Consider the following 18663-nt stretch of genomic DNA (forward strand, 5'->3'; position numbering starts at 1 on the left):
AATATACATAATATAACACACACACACATAATTCATGGAGGCAAAGATTTAAGTGGGGGAATACCAAACCACTAATAGTGGTAATAATGATTGTCTTTGGGTTGCCTTTCTTTCTTTCTTTTCTTTCTTTCTTTCTTTCTTTCTTTCTTTCTTTCTTTCTTTCTTTCTTTCTTTCTTTTGTTCTTCTTTTTTTCCTTCCTTCCTTCCTTCCTTTCCTCCCTTTTCTCCATCCTTCCTTCCTTCCTTTTGCTCTGCTTTGCTCTGATTTTTTTGTCTGTCGGTATTTTTAAATGTTTCCAGGATTATTTTTCAATTTATACCATAAATATATGTATATCATATGAGCTTCCCAGAACCTTCTGCAGCTCTTGGGAAAGGCCATGCTGACCAGCAGGCAGGCACAGGTGGAAGACAAAGACATAAAGCATCACTCTGAGCATTGGCCTGGGATGTTCCTGGTCTCCTCTCCAGCTTCTGCTCACAGAGAGGCGAGGCTGGCTCAGGCCCCGACGGTGACGCCTATGACGGCGACAGGGAGGTGTGCAGAGCTGGGCTCGGGCTGTGCCAGCTCTCGCTAATCCTCTGCAGTATGGTTCGCTGCTAATTTGTCATGGCACATATTTGCCTTATGTCTAATTAGCATCAAATTGCAAACTGCTATTTGCTAACAATTTGTTGCATCAATCTGCTTGAAAATCTATAGTTTGGAATTGGATTGCAAGTTGCCCTGTCTATCAAAATTCTCGTTCACACATACACAAAATAACTTCCCCTTCCCGCCAAAAACGTCGCAATGTTTGTAGTGGCACAAAAGGAGAGCGATGTGGGTTTTTTCTTTTCTTTTTTTTTTTTCCCCCAAAGGAAGGAGTATAACCACGGGGTGTTTCCATTTGAATGTCCTGACTTTGATTTTCCTTGGCCTTGGGAAGATGGCTGAATGGGACTCACACCGAGAGAGTGCTGATCCAGGCCTTTCTTTGAGACTTTTCTGGAAAATCAAGACACAGAAAAATACCTGAAACCTGTCTTCAATCCCAAAAATAAGACCCCCCCCCCAGGTCAAGTTGTGCTAGGAAATTTCTGAGCTCCCTCAGAGCCATGCCTCCAGTCAGCCCTGCTGAAGGGTGCAGCCTCCCCCCAACTGTGTTTCCCATGCATTTGTCCATCTAATGCTTGCAGCCACCCAAGGAAGTCAGGGTTAGTATTTTCGTGATTTACAAATGGTGGAACTGAGGCTGGGAAGATGAATGTCACATGTGAGCAGGCGGCAGAGCAGGAACTGAAAGCCAGCCACTGACACTTCATGGTCTAGTTGACCCTCTGAATACCAAAAATAGATTGTGGGAATAATGACTATGATGATAAAAATTATGAAATGAAATATGAATGAAAAAATAATGAAATAAAAAGGAAATAATATCTAAGAATGGCATCTCATTCGATAGTTTAGCCTTGTAGAGGCAAAACGTCGAGTTGGGTATTTACATTTGGGTTTGGAAACACGGCCCATGACAAACTGAGGAGTCAGGCCTTCAGACTCTCTTCATGGTCTTGAAAGCCACCGCTGGTTGTCCAACTAGAATGAAGAACTATAATCTCCGTACTGGCAGGAGGGATGATTTCTGTGGAGTCCAAGGAGAGTCAAAAGTGACATTGGGGTGGAGGTCTTCCCTGGTTGCCAGACAGAGAGGAGTGGAAACTCCCAGTATAGGGAAGTTGCTGCTCTACTGCTGGGCACAAGCAAGACAGTTGGGACCTCCTCAGCCCAGGATGCAATTTGCTAAAAATGTTCCCTTGGTTAGAATTCCTTAACTTTGCAGGTGACTCAGGGGCAAGAGGCTCTCCTGGTGTATCCCTCCTGTTCTCCTTAGCATTCCTGATGGGGATTCCAAACACTTGTTTTGGAAAAACTCCATGCTAAACAGCATGAACCTTCCTCAAAAAATTAAAAATAAAACCACCATACAATCCAGCAATTCCACTCCTGGGTATATAGTCAAAGGAAGTGCAGACAGGATCTCAAGAAGGTATGAAGACCGCCGCATTCACTGAAGCATTGTTCACAGTAGACAAGATGTGGCAACAACTGAAACGTTGGTCAACTGATGGACAGATAAAGAACACATGGTATATGCATACACATACAATGAAATATTATTCAGCTATAAAAAAGAGGGAAATCCTTTCATTTGCTACAACATGGATGGACGGGGAGGGCATTATGCTGAATGAGATAAGTCAGACAGAGAAAGATAAACACTATAGGATCTCACCTACGTGTAATATCTAACAAACCAGAACTCAGAGCAACAGAGAGTAAAGTGGTGGTTGCCAGAGGCTAGGGACAGGGAGTGGGGAATAAGGAGATATTGGTCAAAGGATCCAAAATTCCAGATAGAAGATTAACAATTCTGAGGAGCTGGAGCAGCTGTGTGGGTCATTTGGTTAAGTGTCCAACTCTTGGGCTCAGGTCACGATCTCAGAATTGTGGTATCAATTTCCTTATTGGACCCCATGCCCAGCAGAGAATTTGCTTGAGATTCTCTCTCTCTCCATATCCCTTTTTCCCTTCCCCACCTTCTCTCTCTCAAATAAGTAAATAGATCTTTTTTAAAAAACTTTTGAGAAGCTAACATACAACATGGTGATTATAGCTAATAATAGTGTATTATACACTTGGTAGTTCGTAAGAGAGTAGATCTTAAATGTTCTCACCACAAAAAGAAGAAATGCCAACTATGTGATGGAATGGAGGGGTTAGCTAAGGCTCTGGAGGTCACCATTTCACAATATGTACGCGTATTAAATCAACATGATGTACATCTTAAACTTACACAATGTTATATGTCAATTACACCTCAATTTTCCCTCTTTGCTGATTTTTAAATCATACAAGTTACTCTGTTATTATAGTCAAAGTCTCTATTTTTGTTGCTTCTCCTTGGAATTGCTAGGGATGGAGATAAAAGATTATCTAAGAGGACCTTCAGAGAAGGAGCCACAGAAATAACAAAGATCCTTATAAACTGACAAAATGGTTCTCTACAGTCATAAATATGGTCAAGAGTAATTAGTTAGATGTACAGGACTGACATTCCTTCAGGAAGTGCTCATGTGCCTTCCTGGTGCCATGACCTCTCCTCAGTGCTGGGATGGGAGCCGAGCAAGGTGATCCCAGCCATTGCAGAGCAAAATACACAGGGGCACAAGAAAGGGGCTACTCAGAGCAATGAGACAAGTTCTTGGCAAAACAAACTCGTGAACTTACATCAGTCTACAATAAACAGAGAAGGCTCCCTGTTCAAAAAGATGTCTGAATGGAACAGAAGGAACAGGGGACCCTTCCAGGCATAGGGAGGAACAGGTGCAAAGAACCAGAGATGAGTGTGTGCATTGAATCTTCTGAGAAACCAGAGATTGCGTGTAACAGAGGTCAGCCCATGGCCCTTGGAAAGCTAAGGGGCATCACAAAGTTCTCAGGCTCCCTTCTGCCATTGGAGGGCCTTTTCCAAAATGCAGAGTCTTAGGATGCGTAGAGAGGAAGTCCTTTTCCACTCTTCCTCGACAATCAACTTGCCACCATTTCTCCCCTGGGCTCATTGAAGGAACAGGGCAAAGCAAAGGAAAATCCTGAGCTGATTCATTCAGACACAGAAGCAAGCTCAGAAGCTTTCTTTCTTCACATGTGCTCCTGGACTTTAATGACTTTAAGACTTTAAATGACTGCTCCATGCCAGCATCCCAATAGAAATGATGCTACCATCTACTGTACAGAGGTACAATTTTCTATACTTGGACTGGAAGGAGGCCAGACCCTGCAAGGACCTACAACCAACACAGAAGTACACTAAGGAAGAAAATCAAAAGGGGGCCTGGAAAAACAAACAATCCCTAAACAATTGACTCTGGGAAGGAGAAGGACATGTACTCTAAAGAATTGTGCTCAGGGATTGTGTTCAAGTCCACTCAGACGAGCCTTCAAGCATCCACTACTACATACAAACACACATGCTCCAGATCTAGAAGAAAAGGCAAAGAATTAGGGGTCACTGAGGAGTCAGAAGTGCAACCAGACCAAGAGGACAAGTCTGTCCAGAGGCCAGAGACAGCAGTCTCCCCAGGATGCAGGGGCCACCCTCTCTCAGCCTGCCTTGTAAGCTCCATACCAGGTAAAGCCCTTCCTCACCAACACAGCCAAAGAGGGACACCAGCCATCCACCAAGCCCAAGATGGGCCCCCATTGGCCAAAGTGGCATCAGGGAAGGCAAAGCTATTGCGTGATTTAATGAAAACCTAACTAATATCTTAGGATTCATTTTAAGTCAGATATCAAAACAAAAGAGCTCCTTCTAATCCAGGGGTGCAAGTCTTCTGATTCCCCCACTGGTCTGGAGAATCTATGGTAGAGTCCCGACGTCTCACCCACCCCACTTCCTGGGTGGAATAGATAGCTTCCTATACCTGTACATTTTGCTTCCAGGTGAGCAAAAACCCAAGGTTTGGAGCAACAATAGCTGTCGTCCTGCCACCTGTGGTCCTTAGGAGACATGTGGATTAATGGAAGGTACAAGCTCAATCACAGACTTGCAGTGATCCCCCCTAGAGTCTCCTCCACACCAGTCTGTGGGAGCCGGTCCAGGATCTCTGCACCCCACGGCGGGCCACTCTTGCATCTCCCATGCAGCACACTGGTCTTTAACCTTTTCACTAGCTTGGAGACATGTCTGGAACTTCCAAAAGGCTCCTGTCAAAATGTCGGGCTGCTAACTATTAAACTTTATTTTGATGTCTTGCTTTTCGGGAATAATTACTCTGTACCTAAAATGTTGGCCTATTTACTGCTTGTGCAAAAAAGATGACAATAAAATCAATGTTGCACAATTCCCCAAAGTCCATCAAAGTCTTTTGCAATGTTAATGGATCCGTGGGGCTAAGAGGTGTGAGCTCATGCTGGCCTGAGTAGAAGCCTGGCTCCAGCGAGGGAATGTTCTTTCCTTTATTGGCCTGCTTACCCCCATCACCCACATCGGCCAAATTCATTCATTCTAAAAGCTGGCTCAGACCCTGGGGTGAGAGCAGGGGTTGGATGTGGACAGAACTGCTGAGAGCAGATTGACAAGTACACAATATCACAAGCCTGAAAGCTGGCAGGCACTTACAGGGACTGACAGGTCCAACCCCATTCTCTAGAGACCAGGACACAGATCTAGAGAGGGGGCGTGGTCCACCCAAGACCCTACAGCTAAAGACCTGTGAAGTCAGACCCAGAACCATGTCCTCAGGTTCCCGGTCAGAAATTACATCCACTACTCTGTTCTTGGAGTGGAATCATTTCTTTGTCTTGTGGCATCCCCTCTTAGAACACAGACATGGCTCAGTTAAACGTCCAACTCTTGGTTTTGGCTCAAGTCATGATCTCAAGGTCAAGAGATAGAGCCCCATGTAAGGCTCTGCACTCCGTCTGGAGTCTGCTTGAGATTCTCTCTCTCACTCTCCCTCTGCCCTCCCCCTGCTCGCATTCTCTCTCTCTCTCTCAAATAAATAAAGAAATCTAAAACAAACAAACAAAAAAATGGCATGTCTAGAGCAATGCAACCCCTTTGGCCAGGAGGACAGGCTCTACTATGTCTCCTGGTTATACGGTCCAGGAAAGACTTCCGTGCTCAGAGACATTTCAGGGAAGCTCTCTACAAATTTCTCTCGTGTCCAGTATGTGCTGGTAGATTAAAGGTTCTAAGAAGTCTTTTAATCAACAGTGAGTTGGGAGTGTCCGTGAACAAGGCATTTTGGTGAGGGGGCAGGTGCTGAGCATTGCATTGTTGAAATGTTTTGAATTGCAACAATTCAAAAAAATTTTGCGAAAAAAGGTGAATTGTTGGAGAATTCACCTCCGTGAGCATTGCAGAATCACTATTCACCAGCATCACACTGGGATGTTGATGGAGTGGAGCAGCAGGAGCTGGTATGGGAAAGGCTCTGTGGAATTAAGTCAGGAGAGGACAAGGAACAGGAGCAGAGTGGTGTTCACTCTCCTCACGGCATCATCGGAGGCTACCATGGGGGCCCAGGGCAGCAGGGGCTGCCTTATCCCAGTGGGTGGATGGGGTGAGAGTAGGTTGTATGAAAGCTAAGAGAAAGGACAAGGAGTGGGGAGAGAGACACAGCATGAGCTGTGGCAGAGTGGTCCCCTGGTCTATCCTGTGTAGGGTCCCATCAATTCGGGAGGCATCAAAGGGACAGTGGAAAGCAGAGGATGGGGCACAAAAGACCAGCACTGCCCCCCTCCCTGGGACAGGTGCAGTAGCCAGTCTGAGCACCCCTATAGGGCTGGTTTGGAGGTAGCTCTGTTGATGCAGAGGCCTTAGTGGTCCCTATTGTGACCGAACTGCTCACAGGGGCTACAGGAGTGGGGGTTGGCCACTGTGCAGCAGGCTGTGTGCCAACGGAATGCACCCTACTAGGTACTAAATTAACACACCGAGGGACACCTGGGTGGCTCAGTCAGTTAAGCAACTGCCTTTGGCTCAGGTCATGATCCCAGGGTCCTGGGACTGAGTCCTCCATCCAGCTCCCTGCTCAGTGGGAAGCCTGCTTCTCCCTCTGTCTGCTGCTCCCCCTGCCTGTGCACTCTCTTGCTCTCTGAGAAACAAATAGATGAATTTTTTTAAAAAATAATAAATAAAAATTTTAAAAAAACAAAAATAAATTCACACACAGAGGCCAACCTCTTGGGAGGATAGATACACCTGAGGTCTCGTGGAGGTGACCTTGTGCTTTTAGTTTGTTTTCTGCATGAGCAGTTTGATGCCTCTTGTAGCTGCATCGAGGGAACAGGCTGGCGACTTTCAGAAGGAGCCTCTTTCCCAGGACATGCCCTGACGTTCCCCTTACCCACATCCGCGGACCTTCCCCCCACCACAACAAGTCCACTTGCCACTTTTCTGCTCACTCACCTTGGCTGTGGGGTCTTCCAGCAGCCTTTCCCATAAGCTGGCTCTGCGGACACTCCCTGGGAAGTGTGATTCCACATCTAAGAAATCGCTATTGAACCCCACCTTTTGCTTAATGTCCCTCAAGCAAATGTACATGGATGCAAAGGTCCCCCAATGCTGGGGTGTTTAACCATTTTTTTAAAGAGATTTTATTTATTTATTTGACAGACAGAGATCACAAGTAAGCAGAGAGGCAGGCAAAGAGAGGGGAGGAAGCAGGCTCCCCACTGAGCAGAGAGCCCGATTTGGGGCTCGATCCCAGGACCCTGAGATCATGACCTGAGCCAAAGACAGAGACTTTAACCCACTGAGCCACCCAGGTGCCCCGTGTTTAACCATTGTTGAAGAGAAACCTTCACACAGCTTGCTGAAATTGGTCATAATACCTGCTCCCTAGGTTCCCTACTCTTTACTCAGAAAAACTCAATTGAATCAGGGACTCCTGATTCCTGTTAGAGAAATCATGTCTCCTTTCCTCGGGTGGGTTAGATTTGTTTAGGTGTTCACTGACCCCATACTTGATTAACCACCCCTACCGCTTTTTCCCAACTCTCCAGTGGAGCCGTGGAACTCGCTAGGCTCCAGAAAGTCATGAAGGTCCTCTAGTCCCATGGCCACGTGGGGGCCCACTACACCTTTGGAGCCACACGCCACATGCTACCATTTCCCATTTGTATTTCTCCAAAGCTCCCCGGTAAGAACGAACCCGTCCCAAATGCTTGTTTGGGCCTCCTCTGCGAACATGCCCGCCCCACACGACCCTCACGCCCACGTGAACTAATCCCTCTCACCTGCCCTTCTCAAGCGGAAGGGGAGGAAGGAGACTCTTTGGGAGAAGAAGGGAGAGAGAGCCCACCAGGACCAACAAGAGGTGGGCGCCTCCAGTGAGACAGTGAGAACTGAGTCCACGATGTTAGGAAGGAGAGGTGGGATGGAGAAGTAGAAAGAGGAGAGGGAAATGCATATTTCGTGAGAGAGAGAGAGCAGCTTTCCACTGCTCCCGCAGTGGGTCCCAGATCCGGGCATCCATCACCAGGTGCCTGATGGAGAAACTCTGTCCCCTTACCTATGACCAGCGGCGATGTTTTTTCAACGATTCCACAGGAGTCAAAAACCCAACAAAGCGCATCGCGGGCGCTGTAAAGGGAGCATGCTGCTCGTGTCTGTGACCACTGTATGCAAAGCTTGGCATTAGTCACAGCCAGGCCGGCTGTGACAGGCCTGAAGTGAGGGAGATTAATGCGAGGCTGGGGCACTTTATAATTGTCATTCTGTTCTTTCAGACTCTGCCTCTGACTTTCAATTTTGCTCCAGAATTAATTGTCTGCTCCCTGCAGTATGACTGATGGAGAAGGATACGCGTAGCCCAGGCACCTAGCTCTGGCCTTGACAGTCTAAGGCCCGGCGTGGGATGTATTGTACGCGGTCAGAGCAGGGGACAGACGGGCATCTCTAGAAGAATCGGTCCGCGCCACACCTGCCTTCAATGAGACGTGACCGAAGACCATCCTTTGCTAAAAATTATCTCTGCTTGTAGCATCCCTAAAAACATACCCAGGCTCCTATTAAGGACTCACCCTGGAGCCCAGAGCTCAGTTGGTAAAGTCCTTCCCAGCCTTCAGTTCTCTGATTTTTCTTCCTGTCTCTGGTTCTGGGCAATAAATTCGGAGTGCAGCCTCCCAGGTCCCAGCCTTCCCAGATGTGAGCATTTTTTGTGAGCACAATATGTACACAGCGTCTCTGACGATAGAAAGGCAAGGGTTGGCGCCGATTTCCAATTGGGTTAAATATTCACCTCCCTTCTCGTTAACCCGCCTCATCTTCCCTCGTCTCAAAAAAAAAAAAAAAAAATCATTTATATATTTTCTTAAACATTTAAACTGAAAAGGCTGTCTCAGTATAAGATCCTGAAAGACATCTCTGGCAAAATAGCCATATTCTCTGCTTTTGAAGGATTTGAGAGCCCAAGACAGGATTGTTGAGTAGGGAAATAAATGGATGAAGTCATGCAAAGTGGTAATCCTAAACAGAATGAAACAGAGATGGTCATATTTCGTTTTTGTAAATAAAGAAAAATCCTTCCGAGTCATTTTTCAAGCCAAGTTCAGATGCTGGCCATTGTTCTAGACCAGCAAGCCTCATTCCCACTGCAGATACGTCCATGAAAACTTGGGTGTGCTTTCTTTTTTATGTAAAAGGAACCCCACTCTCAATGTTTACTGACTTTGCAGGGTGGAAGGGAAGTGTTTGTGGGATATATTAACAACATTCGCCTCCGTGCTCTGGTCTGGGTGTGTATGGCTGGGACCGATTCTGGACGTGAGGTCTAGAAGGGAGTGTTTCTATGTGTGTGATGCACGGGCTTTCCCGGCCCTCCCCAAATAAAGTTTTATTAAAGGGACATCTGGCATTTCTGAGGCACCTCCTCCTCAAAAATGGATCAGACTGACGCTTGACAGGAGGGAAAAACCAGCCAATAAGGGAAAGGCAGATGTCGATGAGCTGAGAAGCATTTTCAAGCCTGGTTTTCCGGAGAACCTTCAGGAGTTCCTTCTAAATACGCTGCCTGACTGTAACCTGCAATAAATTATTACAGCTTTAACTCATCTGGTACTTTCATACGATTACGGTATTATGTTAAAGGGTACAGAAATATATAATGTGCTCAACTGTCTCCACGGTTGATACCAGAGGGAAAATTACCACCACTCAGTGAAGAAGATCCAACCTCATTACATTAATGATTTATCACAATGGGAAAATGTGAAAAGTAACTAGTTGCTTTTATGAAAAGAGGCAGCTTTTCCCACTGGCAACTCCTGCAGGCTCTCACAGAAGAAGGATTTAGAAGGGGCTCCAGACGGTCACACTCTCCCACCCCCTTCCGGAGCTCCCTCTGCAACCTTAAGGAGAAGGTGTGCAGGCAAACGTTGGAATATCCTTCAAACTTGACATTAAGTATTCAAATGTTACTTAAGCAAAGTGTGAGCAATTAAATTAATCAATCTTCCCAGCCATGTACAGAACAGATGTTCAATAAATCCTCTTTGCTTACAGTGAGGGGGGGAGAGTCCACTTTTAACTGTCCTTCAGCGATGACACGGCTCAGGCGTCCTCTGCCAGCCTCCTGGGCCACTGGCAGGCACTTCTGCTGTACTTTCCTTTATTATAAATAACAACAGGCCACCTGGCCTACCTGTGCTACCTGGGAGCCTCAAGTTTAATGATCCTTCCGACGCGAGGCTCCACTCTCTCCTGATCCCGGGTAATGGGGCTGATGGGAATGGCAACAGAGTGACGGCTGGCAGTGACGGATGACTTCTGGCCATCTTGTGCTGCTGACAAGCGGTGAATGTGGGCCAGTGTTGCAGAAAGGTCAGGATCAAAGTACTTGGGTGACTTTCAAAGTTTCTCCAGAAAAAAAAAAAAAAAAAAAAAAAACAAGCAAACGAGACTAAACCACGGAGACTTCCAACAAACACCACCATGACCCCGGGAGGTCCGGCTCATTCTCAGGACCAGAAGAACCAGCAGCCTCGATCGGAAGCTGTGACTTTCGATGGGACTGGGAAGCCAGTCACCAGGGAGCAGGAGCCTTGTTTTCTGGGCATGCATGTTTCCCAACGGGTAACTTCACCACTTCACCCCTGGGCTCCTGGGGACAGAAAGGGGGAACCGCTCAGGCAGTCAGTTCTTCCTCCAACCCCCAGGCGATCCTCCTGAGTCTCCATGTCACCCCATCGCATCCCCCAAACCCGATGTGGCCCTCTTGACCTCCGCTCTGCTGCAGAGGGAGCTGACCTACAATTCAACAAAGAGATGTACCTGTTTGCCAAAGATGGCAAGACCTGACTGTCCACCACGGATTCTCCAACTAAACCCGCTATCCTAGAAGGGAACATGGGGAGGCACCTGGGCGCAGGCCCACAGGGCCGCCCCCCCTCCAGGCGAGGACACACCCCAGCCTGAAGCCCCTGGCCACCACCCGCTGCAACCCACAAGGCCACTGACATTCACAAGTGGCCGTTACCACACCTGCCCTACAGATATATAACTTCAACCTTTTGAAGGCTGCCTTTCCATATATGGACTTTATCCACATTTTAATGAGGCTTTAAAATCTCCAAGATTAAGCTGGTACTTTATGTAGAACTGCCTGCTTTTTATGATATCCTGACATGTTGTACAACATTTGGCGACTATATTGATCCTTATAAATTCAGTATCTATATATATTCATGAAAAGTACCTTTTCTCCCCATTCAGGCCACGAGATGATCCAGACACACATTTCCCTGAGTGCAGACAAGAAAACTGCAATTGCCATGGTTTTGAGCATGCACAATGTTTCAGTGTTTTCAAATTAAACCCCTTTTACCATCTGCTTGAAAAGTCCTCAGTGAGGAAATGACAGCGCCTTTCCAGGTATCTAATGGTGGAAGTGCCCCTGTTTCTCCTTCAGGTGAGCCTGTTATAAATCCTGCGGGGCCCAGCGAGGGCTTCCTCCCGCGTGGGACATTATACATCTTCATGCCCTCGTGTTTGCCCGACCACAGAGACTGGCCTCCCGTGTTTCTCTGTGCCATTTCATGCTTTTAATCTGAAACAAATGATTGCAGGGGGGAGAAAAAGCATTATCACCTTGGCGAAGCATCAGGAGTGTAAAAAAAAAAAAAAAAAGGAAGAAGAAGAAGAAGAAGAAGAAAGGGACTATGGGCAAATTCATCTTCAGCTGCTACAATCAATCTCTCACCTAAAGAAATACACAATAACTAGGCGGGAAAGAGCCAAGATTTATGACTTAGAAACATCTACACTGACCAGCATATACCTAGTCTTCTTGGCTCCCTCCCTACCCGAATGGCTCTCTCTAACAGTTACAATGATAAACTGTCTCTCCCTACTGTTTTACAAGTACATTAGCTTTATTTAATGAGATCTCAGAGTAATTTAACAGATGTATATAGGACATAAGACTAGGAAAACTCTTGCTACTTGGATACTTTTGCCAAGGTATTCGAGGACGGCTAATCTGAGGTGTAGCTTTATGTTCTTTTGCAAAAGTATTATTCAAATTTTCGGGAGGATTTTAAAAATGATTTTAAGAGAAATATTATAGTATAATCAACGAGGAGAGAACCACTTGCCACATGTATTTGCATTCAACCCCTCAAAAGCCAGGATAAATGGGCTTTCAGAAATCATGGGACCTCACTTACATATTGAATTGTCATGAGGAATGTCACTGTCAGAAATTAATAAATTTGTAGAAAGTCTTTCATTCCGCCACCTTCCCAGGAGGAGTAAGGAGATACCCAGGAGTGAGGAAGGGAGAGAGCGCAGGCAAAAGGAGGAGGAGGAACACCTTCTCAGGGAGCTATAATGCTCGGCCACTATCACCCTCTCCCGACAGGGAGGGGAACCAGGCTGCTGCAGGTGTACCTGCCTATCTGCCAGGAACCACCCCCTTCCTGGCCAGCCCTCTCTTCCTTCCCTGACATCCCGTACCACTCAGGGCTCTGGTAGTTTTTAGTGGACAAATGGCAACGGTACTCACTTTTTAAAAATTGCTTTAATAAACTTCCAATTAATAAGCAAGAAGAGGAAGCCATGGGAAATTACCGGATCGTGCTTAAAATACAATTAAAGGGGGAGGGGGAATTTTTTTCCTCTTCATTTTTCCAAAAGCCCAGGGATCGTGCTAGGTTTCAATATTCTGAACCAAACCCTCCTAAGACAAAATCCATATAGCCCGGCGCACCACATGTTCATCTCCGTTTCAAGTCACACCCAGTTTCACCAAAGTGGAATATTAGGTTTGCTCAATGATTGTAGAAAATATATATATTTATATACTTAGAGAAAACAAAACAAAACCAAAAAAAAGGGGGGGCAGCTCAAAATTTTACTTAGTGGTGATACCAGGTCTAATTTTGTTTGTGGCTTTTTCTTTTAAAAGCAGAAAATCATCGTATTAAACTATCAGTTGCCTTGTGTTGAAATATTTTTATCTTTTTAAATCCTTTAAGTTGTTTGTAATAGTCTAGTTGATATTTACAATTCTGCAAGTGTTCCACACCCCTCTCCTGAGAGGCTTGTGCAGTCCCTCGCAATGGAGTCCCTCCTAGAGCACTTTTACATGGGGGGTCACTTCTTAAGGCACAAAACAGGACAGCAGGTGGGTGGGATTTAAAGCCTGGGCTACACGGGTCTCAGCTCAAGGTAAACATTTTTAGTGGTATTCTCCATAATATACAATATTTTTTACCATGCTAATGGCTCCTTATGAATAATTTAGAAAATCCAGTGTGGTCTTTTTAAAATATAGCATTCACGGTGAGCATAAAAATCCAGCCACATGAAAGGTTATGGTACTTAGTGGTCACCCTATGAAAACGCAACAAGAAATCACAACACACCAGCTCACTTTAGGGATGCAGGGCTAAGGAAGGGGAAGAGGGAGAGATGGGGGGACAAGTTGAGGGGATAGAGCATCCAATCGGGGCAAGAACAAATCTGTTGCATGAAATTTCATTTCTTGAGAGCTATACATCAAGTTGTATTTGTTTAATGAGGTTGGCACCAGAAAGATGTATAGAACATGTCAGACACCCAGTACCAATGCGTAGTGGGGAAAAGATAACATCTCAGGCTCTGACCACTCACTTAGTCTTCCAGCCAGCTTCTCTATCTGGTGGTTCTTTGGGGAATAATAAATGAGAGGGCAGAAGGAACAAGGAGCCAAATAATGAAAAACACACAAAAAAAGAAAAATTATAACACTGGAGAGCAAAGTAGAGCCAGATTTACTGACCTCACAACTACATAATCAAGAGAAAGTTATCACTGAAGAAACTTTTACTAAGCGGTATGATCTTAAATAACAGGGAGTCCTGTGAAATTTACAGCACTTTTAAGATATGCAAATTGAATGCAAGGTATAGACATAGGGTAATTAATTGTAAATCTAAGAATAATGTTTCTTTGTCAGGCTGTCTCCATGTTGTGGAATACATTCTAATGTGCCTTAACTTGGAATATTTTTTTAAAGGCTGGTCTAATTATAAGATGTTCAGAATTTCAAAATACTACTTATTCTTATTTAATTTAGCTGCTGTAATATTTAATAACAGAATTTACTGATTGCATAAAAATATTTTAATCTTCCACCATTAAAGCACTTGTTTCCAGGTCCAGAGTCAGAGTCTGAGTGTAGACAGGACGTTACCTGGAGAATCCCCTTCCATGGGTCCTGACTCTGTGCTGGGAGTGGAGGATCCAAGCAACTGGTCCGCCAGTTATTTTGTGTCAAAAAAGTAACTTCTGGCTCCAGTAGTGATTTCTTTATGATGTTGGAAACAATGTGACTGATTTGAAAGCTTCCTGTTTAACTCTCTCCTACCTGCCGAAGAAAACCTCTCATGTCCCTATAACGGAAATGGTGGGCACATTCTGTATACAGAGGCTGCCATTATCCACAGAGGATGTGTTCCAAGACCCCCAGGGGATGCCTGAAACCACAGGTAGTACTGAACCCTAGGGATGTTATGCTTTTCAGTGATCCTTACATATCTATGATAAACTTTAATTTAGATGTTAGGCACCATAAGAAATTAACAATAATAATAAAATAGAAAAAGTGTAATGGTATACTGTAATAAAAGTTAGGTGAATGTGGTCTCCTTCTCTCTCTCAAATTATCTTCTCATCCTGTGCCCACCCTTCTTGTGATGGTGTGATGTGAGCTGAGATGAAGTGAGGTGTGCGAGGTAGGCGTGGCGATGTAGGTTAGGCTCTGCTGATCTTGTGAGGACACTTCAGAAGGAGGATCACCTGCTTCTAGACCGCAGTTGACTACAGGTAACTGACACATGATGGATGCCTAGAAACTCTGAAGTGCGAAGACAGGGAGAAGTTCTCAGATCAAGGGAATATGACACTTGGCTCTCATCAAGAAAGTTCTTGGAGAGAACCAGGAAGAAGGAGTGGAGGAGGGCTTAGGCAAAGTGGTGAGGAGTGCAGGTCAGGGGGAAAGCAGACGGGTCCTCTGATCACCCCCAAGTGTCCAGCTCAGAGAAGCAAATACTGCACAGTTGGGACATTGGTTGCCTCTGCCTCTGAAGTTGAAAACTGAAAACTCTGTGGAATCCCATCTCATGTCCCTCAGCAAACAGCTGACCAAGAATGGACCAGGCAAGGGCAGAAGGGCTGGGGGGTGGCAGTGCACATATGGGACTGGCCCAGGGAGAGAACGGTGAAGGGTGAAACCCCGCTCTTGGGCTCAGGATCGGAGCTCAGCTGACCCAGGAAGGCCTTCTTTTTCTAGTGCTCAGCACTGGACTGGCAAATGTCTACTGTCATGACAATGCTCACTCCTGCCTCTCCTCCTGTTTCACTGGCTGCCCTCGTCCCCTGCCTTCTCTGGCTTCTTATCTGTTCAACCTAAGAAAAAGAAAGAAGGAAGGAAGGAAGGAAGGAGGAAGAAGGAGGGAGGGAGGGAGGGAGGAAAGGAGGGAGGGGAGGGAGGAAGGGAGGGAGGGGAGGCAGGAAGGACGGGGGGAAAAAGGAAGGAAGAAAAATGCTGATGCTCTTCAAGGCTCTGTCTGGGGCCTTTTCCTTCTCTTCCTCTACCCTCTCACCATTTCATCCAGTCCAGAACACTAAACAACAGAGAACTGGGGTCTCCTGGATTGCAATCTCCAACCCAGACACATTCAGACATACACAGCTGACAACTTCAATGTCTATTCCTGATGACCAAGAACGACCACGTCCTGGTGGAGCACACCCGCCTGCGATGTTCTGCTCCCACCCTAGATCATTCTCAGACCCTGGGTCATGGCTCAGATGTCAGTTTTCTCTAATCACCCTATCACCTGGACCGTGCCTCCCTCATTTCTTTGACTCATGTTCCTTTACTGACTTCTAAGAAACGTGCACAATTTATGTTCTTTTCCTTCTGCTCTTTATTTTCTGTTGTCTGTGGGATCCACTAAGAGAGGCTGCAGTGGGCAGGGCTTGGGGAGGGCAGAGGACCTCTCTGCCATGCTACTGCTCAGCCTGCTGCCTCTGGCCTTTTGCTGGCTAAGAGTGTGTTCTCAGTGAATAACTGGGGAGCAACATCATTTGGTTACCAGGTCAGAATGCTGGCAAGGTCTATGTCTCTTCCAGGGGCCTCACAGCAATCCTGCAGCAGATCTCATGTCACTGTATGCACACCACCTCACATGCATCTCTGGGCAACTGGGCTGAGCAACGAGATGGGCCAGAGAAGAACCATGAGTATAGCAGGGGCTTTGGAAATTAAGCCACCTAAGACTTGGGTTAAAGGACTAAGAATATTGAGCCTGGAAGAGAAACATGGCTGAATGGTAGTATAGCAATTATTTGAGAATCTGGAAGAAGGGGGATTTCAATTGGTGGGTACAACTGCAGAGAACTCACCTACGCTGTGCAAGTACAGAGGCAGTGTAGGATGGTGGAAAGAGCCAGGCGGGCCGCAGAGCAAAACAGCCATGGGCCCAATCCCAGCCCCACCACTGGCTCCCTAGTGGGAGGTCGGGCAATGACACCGTTTTGCTGTAATTCAGCCCAATGCCTTGTTGAAAGCATTTAGTGAAATGTTTGCAAAATATCTAGCCTTCAGATGTTAAAGAGAGAAAATAAACATGCCCTGTACCTTATACTTGTAGGAAATAGTGAAATTCCACCGAGATTAAATGCAGAACATCTGACTCTTAATTCCTCAGCAGCTCATGCTGTAACTCTAGGTTTTGGCAAAGTTGAACCGTTCCCTGCCCCAATCCATCAAACATGTTTGGGATTCACCAATGGTCTATCTTCCCTGTCCTGAAGAATTGTCAGCCTGCCACTGTTGGCCTTGGTCATTTTGAGTCCACTTGGCCCCACGTAATTGGAGTAAGTAGAAGTCAGCCCAGACATTCATCCTAGTTACTGAAGTTCTTAATATCCATGCTGTAGGAATAGCCTGTAGAAAGCCAGGGATCAAAGTTTTCTTCCCCTAAAAATACGATTAATGAGCATAGTGCATATATCTGACCAAGCACTTGAATCCATAATATGTAAAGAGTTCTGACAAATGAATAATAATTTTTTTAAAAATCCAAGGTTCTAAAGTACAAAATGAGCAAAAGACTTGAATGGAAACTTAACCAAAAAAAAAAAAAAAAAAAAGGAGATACAGAAATAGACCATATGTACATGAAAAGATGTTCATCATTGCTCATCTGGGGAATGTAAAACAAAACCACAATGAGGTACCATTCATACCTTGTATAATGGCTAAAATTGAAGAGACTGAGAACCCCAAATGTAAACTAGGTTACAGAAAAATTATAAGTCTTAGACCTTGCTTGTGGGAATGCAAAATGAAACAATCACAATGAAAAACTGCCATAAAGTTAAACAAACATAATTTGACACAGAAAATTCCACTCCTCACCATTTATTTTTTACATTGTTTACAAAAAGACATATAAACAAATATTCATAGCAGCATTAATCACATTATAGCCCCAAACTGGAAACAACTCCATGTCCACCAACTAAGGAATGAAAAATTGTGGTGTGTTATAGTGATACAATGAAACTATTCAGAAATTTGGAGGGGGAGACAAACCATGAGAGACTGTGGACTCTGAGAAACAATCTGAGGATGTTGGAGGGGCGGGGAGTGGGAGGTTGGGGTGAGCCTGATGGTGGGTGTTATGGAGGGCATGTATTGCATGGAGCACTGGGTGTGGTGCATAAACAATGAATGCTGAAACACTGAAAAGAAATTTAAAAAATAAATAAATTTTTAAAAAAAAATTTAACTACCTTGGAGAAGTGTATGTTCATGTCTTCTGCCCACTTGTTGACTTGATTATTTGTTTTTTGGGTGCTGAGTTTGAGTTATTTATAGATCTTGATACCAGCCCTTTGTCTGTAGTGTCATTTGAAAATATCATCTCCCATTTCCTGGGTTGCCTCTTTGTCTTGTTGACTCTTTCCTTTGCTGTGCAGAAACTTTTGATCTTGATGAAGTCCCAAAAGTTCATTTTCACTTTTGTTTCCAAAAACAGATAACCAAGTCAAAAAATGTGCAGAAGATATGAAAAGACACTTCTCTAAAGAAGACATATGAATGGCTAACAGAGATGTGAAAAAATGTTCAACATCATTAGCCATCAGGGAAATTCAAATCAAAACCGCACTGAGATAACACCTTACACCAGTTAGAATGACAAGAATTAACAAGACAAGAAACAAGTGTTGGAGAGGATGTGGAGAAAGGGGAACCCTCTTATACTGTTGGGGGAATGCCACCTGGTGCAGCCACTCTGGAAAACAGTGTGGATTCCTCAGAAAGTTAAAAATAGAGCTACCCTATGACCCAGCAATCGCACTACTGGGTATTTACCCCCAAGATACAGATGTAGTGAAAAGATGGGGCACATGCACCCCAATGTCCATAGCACCATGTGCACAATAGCCAAACTATGGAAAGAGCTAAGATGCCCTTCAACAGACGAATGGACAAAGAAGATATGGTCCATATACACAATGGAATATTACTCAGCCATCAGAAAGGATGAATACCCACCATTTGCATCAACATGGATGGGACTGGAGGAGATTATGGTAAATGAAATAAGTCAAGCAGGGAAAG

The sequence above is a fragment of the Enhydra lutris genome, unplaced genomic scaffold (genome assembly GCF_002288905.1).
Source record: "Enhydra lutris kenyoni isolate GAN:26980312 unplaced genomic scaffold, ASM228890v2 scaffoldscaffold85, whole genome shotgun sequence".
Taxonomy (NCBI): Eukaryota; Metazoa; Chordata; class Mammalia; order Carnivora; family Mustelidae; genus Enhydra; species Enhydra lutris.